A 6,000-nucleotide genomic window follows, 5' to 3' on the forward strand; every position below is an offset into this window, starting at 1 on the left:
CTCCCGGCTCTGTGTCCCCCCGTTCCCGGCTCTGTGTCCCCCCACTCCCGGCTCTGTGTCCCCCCCACTCCCGGCTCTGTGTCCCCTAGTCCCGGCTCTGTGTCCCCCCGGTCCCGGCTCTGTGTCCCCCCGGTCCCGGCTCTGTGTCCCCCCAGTCCCGGCTCTGTGTCCCCCCGGTCCCAGCTCTGTGTCCCCCCGCTCCCGGCTCTGTGTCCCCCCGCTCCCGGCGCTCCCCCGCGCTCCGCTCGGCTCCGTCCTGGCCGCGCTCCCGCAGCCGCTCTGGCCTGGCCGCCTGCCCGGGGAGCAGCGCGGCGAGCCCGGCCCGGCCCCTGCTGGCCCGGCTGGGGCTTCTGGGGGTGGAACGGAGCCAGTGCCGGGTCCTGGGGGTGGAACGGAGCCAGTGCCGGGTCCTGGGGGTGGAACGGAGCCAATCCCGGGTGCTGGGGGTGGAACGGAGCCAGTGCCGGGTGCTGGGGGTGGAACGGAGCCAGTGCCGGGTCCTGGGGGTGGAACGGAGCCAATCCCGGGTGCTGGGGGTGGAACGGAGCCAGTGCCGGGTCCTGGGGGTGGAACGGAGCCAATCCCGGGTGCTGGGGGTGGAACGGAGCCAGTGCCGGGTGCTGGGGGTGGAACGGAGCCAGTGCCGGGTGCTGGGGGTGGAACGGAGCCAGTGCCGGGTGCTGGGGGTGGAACGGAGCCAGTGCCGGGTCCTGGGGGTGGAACGGAGCCAATCCCGGTTCTTTGGGGTGGTACAGAGCCAATCCCGGTTCTTTGGGGTGGTACAGAGCCAATCCCGGGTCCTGGGGGTGGAACGGAGCCAGTGCCGGGTCCTGGGGGTGGAACGGAGCCAATCCCGGGTCCTTGGGGTCACACAGAGCCAATCTCGGGTTCTGGAGGTGGCGCAGAGATGATCTCAGGTTCTGGGGATGGTACTGAGCTGAGCCTGGTTTATTCTTTGGGATGGCTCAGAGCTGAGCCTGGTTTATTCTTTGGGATGGCTCAGAGCTGAGCCTGGTTTATTCTTTGGGATGGCACAGAGCTGAGCCTGGTTTATTCTTTGGGATGGCTCAGAGCTGAGCCCAACTCAGGAGCACAGCAGGGATCCCAGTCCCAGTTCTTTGGGATGGCACAGGGCCATATCCTGACTCCCGGGGTTGGCATGAATCCCAATCCCAGTTCCCAGTGCTGGCACTGATCCCAATCCCAGTTCCCAGTGCTGGCACTGATCCCAATCCCGGTGCCCTGGGCTGGCACAGATCCTGATCCCAGATCCTGGTGTGACCCAACTCCCACTCCTGGTGCCCTGGTCTGACCCAGATCTTGATCCCGGTTCCCGGGGCTGGCACAAATCCCAGTTCTGGTTCCCCAGTCTCACCTAACTTCCACTTCTGGTCACCTGGGCTGGCACTGATCCCGATCCCGGTTCTTGGGGCTGGCACAGATCCCGCTCCCAGCTCCCGGTGTGACTCTGATCCCGGTGTGACCGCGCTCCCAATCCCAGCTCCCTGTGCTGGCACAGATCCCAGTCCCAGCTCTTCTCCCAGTATGACCCTGCTCCCACTCCTGGTGCCCTGGGCTGGCACAGATCCCAGTCCCAGCTCTTGCTCCCAGTGTGACCCAGCTCCCGATCCCGGTGTGACCCAGCTCCTGATCCCGGCTCCCTGGGCTGGCACAGATCCCAGTCCCAGCTCTTGCTCCCAGTCTGACCCAGCTCTCATTCCCAATCCCTGCTCCTAGTGTGACCCCGCTCCTGATCCCTGTGTGACCCCACTTGCAGTCCTGGTGTGACCCAGCTCCCGCTCCCTGTGTGACCCTGCTCCTGGTGCCCTGGGCTGGCACAGATCCCAATCCCAGTCTGACCCCGCTCCCGTTCCCAGTCTGACCCCGCTCCCGATCCCAGTGTGACCCCGCTCCCGTTCCCAGTCTGACCCCGCTCCCGATCCCGGTGTGGCCCCGATCCCGATCCCGGTGTGGCCCCGATCCCGTTCCCGGTGTGACCCCGATCCCGATCCCGGTGTGACCCCCGCTCCCGTTCCCGGTGTGACCCCGATCCCAATCCCGATCCCGGTGTGGCCCCGATCCCGCTCCCGGTGTGGCCCCGATCCCGCTCCCGTTCCCGGTGTGGCCCCGATCCCGTTCCCGGTGTGACCCCGATCCCGATCCCGGTGTGGCCCCGATCCCGCTCCCGGTGTGACCCCGATCCCGGTGTGACCCCGCTCCCGGTGTGGCCCCGATCCCGATCCCGTTCCCGGTGTGACCCCGCTCCCGCTCCCGGTGTGACCCCGATCCCGTTCCCAGTCTGACCCCGCTCCCGATCCCGGTGTGGCCCCGATCCCGATCCCGCTCCCGGTGTCGCCCCGCTCCCGGTGTGACCCCGATCCCGATCCCGGTGTGGCCCCGCTCCCGGTGTGACCCCGATCCCGATCCCGGTGTGGCCCCGATCCCGCTCCCCATCCCTCCCTCCCTCCATCCCTCCCGTCCCTCCCGTCCCGCCGGTGCCGCGCTCCCGGCCGCAGCGGAGATGGATGTGCCGGGGCTGCCGGCGGGAGGAAGCGGCCGGGGGCTCCGTTTCCTCCCGGAATGACTATTCCAGATGTCGGGATAATGGATGGATGGATGGATGGATGCACGAGCAGCGCTTCCAAGGCCGATCCCTCCCCCGCAGCCGCGCCGGGGGGAGGCTCCCGGCGGGATCGGGAGCTCCGAGCGCGGGGCCGGGAGCCAGCGGGGGGCGGGGCGGGATTCCAGGGGAATGGAGACGGGGGATAGCGGGGAATGGAGGGATGGGATAGCAGGGAATGGAGGGATGGGATGAGTGCAGGGAATGGAGGAATGGGATAGCAGGGAATGGAGGGATGGGATAGCAGGGAATGGAGGGATGGATAGCAGGGAATGGAGGGATGGGATAGCAGGGAATGGAGGGATGGGATAGCAGGGAATGGAGGGATGGGATAGCAGGGAATGGAGACGGGGGATAGCGGGGAATGGAGGGATGGGATAGCAGGGAATGGAGGGATGGATAGCAGGGAATGGAGGGATGGGATGAGTGCAGGGAATGGAGGGATGGGATAGCGGGGAATGGAGGGATGGGATAGCGGGGAATGGAGGGATGGGATAGCGGGGAATGGAGGGATGGGATGAGTGCAGGGAATGGAGGGATGGGATGAGTGCAGGGAATGGAGGGATGGGATGAGTGCAGGGAATGGAGGGATGGGATGGGATGGGATAGCAGGGAATGGAGGGATGGGGATAGCAGGGAATGGAGGGATGGGATAGCAGGGAATGGAGGGATGGGATAGCAGGGAATGGAGGGATGGGATAGCAGGGAATGGAGGGATGGGATAGCGGGGAATGGAGGGATGGGATGAGTGCAGGGAATGGAGGGATGGGATGAGTGCAGGGAATGGAGGGATGGGATAGCGGGGAATGGAGGGATGGGATAGCGGGGAATGGAGGGATGGGATAGCGGGGAATGGAGGGATGGGATAGCAGGGAATGGAGGGATGGGATAGCAGGGAATGGAGGGATGGGATAGCAGGGAATGGAGGGATGGGATAGCAGGGAATGGAGGGATGGGATGAGTGCAGGGAATGGAGGGATGGGATGAGTGCAGGGAATGAAGGGATGGGATAGCAGGGAATGGAGGGATGGGATAGCAGGGAATGGAGGGATGGGATGAGTGCAGGGAATGGAGGGATGGGATGAGTGCAGGGAATGGAGGGATGGGATAGCGGGGAATGGAGGGATGGGATAGCGGGGAATGGAGGGATGGGATAGCAGGGAATGGAGGGATGGGATAGCAGGGAATGGAGGGATGGGATAGCGGGGAATGGAGGGATGGGATAGCGGGGAATGGAGGGATGGGATGAGTGCAGGGAATGGAGGGATGGGATGAGTGCAGGGAATGGAGGGATGGGATAGCAGGGAATGGAGGGATGGGATAGCAGGGAATGGAGGGATGGGATGAGTGCAGGGAATGGAGGGATGGGATAGCAGGGAATGGAGGGATGGGATGAGTGCAGGGAATGGAGGGATGGGATAGCAGAGAATGGAGGGATGGGATAGCAGGGAATGGAGGGATGGGATAGCAGGGAATGGAGGGATGGGATAGCAGGGAATGGAGGGATGGGATAGCAGGGAATGGAGGGATGGGATGAGTGCAGGGAATGGAGGGATGGGATAGCGGGGAATGGAGGGATGGGATAGCAGGGAATGGAGGGATGGGATGAGTGCAGGGAATGGAGGGATGGGATGAGTGCAGGGAATGGAGGGATGGGATAGCAGAGAATGGAGGGATGGGATAGCAGGGAATGGAGGGATGGGATGAGTGCAGGGAATGGAGGGATGGGATGAGTGCAGGGAATGGAGGGATGGGATGAGTGCAGGGAATGGAGGGATGGGATAGCAGGGAATGGAGGGATGGAATGGAGGGATGGGATAGCAGGGAATGGAGGGATGGGATAGCGGGGAATGGAGGGATGGGATGAGTGCAGGGAATGGAGGGATGGGATAGCGGGGAATGGAGGGATGGGATGAGTGCAGGGAATGGAGGGATGGGATGAGTGCAGGGAATGGAGGGATGGGATAGCAGGGAATGGAGGGATGGGATAGCAGGGAATGAAGGGATGGGATAGCAGGGAATGGAGGGATGGGATGAGTGCAGGGAATGGAGGGATGGGATGAGTGCAGGGAATGGAGGGATGGGATAGCAGGGAATGGAGGGATGGGATAGCGGGGAATGGAGGGATGGGATGAGTGCAGGGAATGGAGGGATGGGATAGCAGGGAATGGAGGGATGGGATAGCAGGGAATGGAGGGATGGGATAGCAGGGAATGGAGGGATGGGATAGGATGGGATAGCAGGGAATGGAGGGATGGGATAGCAGGGAATGGAGGGATGGGATGAGTGCAGGGAATGGAGGGATGGGATAGCAGGGAATGGAGGGATGGATAGCAGGGAATGGAGGGATGGGATGAGTGCAGGGAATGGAGGGATGGGATAGCAGGGAATGGAGGGATGGGATGAGTGCAGGGAATGGAGGGATGGGATGAGTGCAGGGAATGGAGGGATGGGATGAGTGCAGGGAATGGAGGGATGGGATAGCAGGGAATGGAGGGATGGGATGAGTGCAGGGAATGGAGGGATGGGATGAGTGCAGGGAATGGAGGGATGGGTTAGCAGGGAATGGAGGATTGGAATTGGGAATGGGGGATTTGGGGAATGAGGGATTGGGAATAGGAATGGGATTGGGGATTGAGAATGGGGGAATGGGAATGGGGGATTGGGGATTAGGGATCTGCCAGTTTTCCCAGTTCCCATCCCCATTTTTCCCATATCTCATCTCCATTTCCCCAGTTCCCATCCCCCCTCTCCCACTTTCCCCCCTCTGGGAGCTCCAGTTCCTCTCCATCCCTTCCCCCCGGACAATCCCAACCCCCGCAGATTTTTGGGACCAGTCCCAGCCTCCCCTCGGCAAATCCCTGGGAGTTCCGGTGCCGAATCCCGGATTCCCGCGGATCCCGGATTCGGGGCCGAGCTCTGAGCCGGGATTTCCAGCGGCTCGGGCCCTTTGTTATTCCCATCATTGTCCCGGTGTAAACCAATCCCTCCTCGGGCCCTTTCGGGATTCATTCCCGGCTTTTCCAGCCTCTCCCCTCCCCCACCCCGCCTTCCCTTTGGATCCCGCGGCTTCCCGGCCCCCGCTGCCGTTCCCGGGGCTCTGACGCTGATTTTCCACACAGATCCTGATTTTCCAGCTCTGTGTGTCCACACATTCCCTCCAGGCCATTCCCTCTCCATTCAGATCCTGATTTTCCACACAGATCCTGATTTTCCACCTCTCTGTATCCACAAATTCCCTCCAGGCCATTCCCTCTCCATTCAGATCCTGATTTTCCACACAGATCCTGATTTTCCAAACTCTCCAGGCCATCCCTTCTCCTTTCAGATCCTGATTTTCCAGCTCTGTGTGTCCACACATTCCCTCCAGGCCATTCACT

The sequence above is a fragment of the Oenanthe melanoleuca genome, unplaced genomic scaffold (assembly GCF_029582105.1).
Source record: "Oenanthe melanoleuca isolate GR-GAL-2019-014 unplaced genomic scaffold, OMel1.0 S176, whole genome shotgun sequence".
NCBI lineage: Eukaryota > Metazoa > Chordata > Aves > Passeriformes > Muscicapidae > Oenanthe > Oenanthe melanoleuca.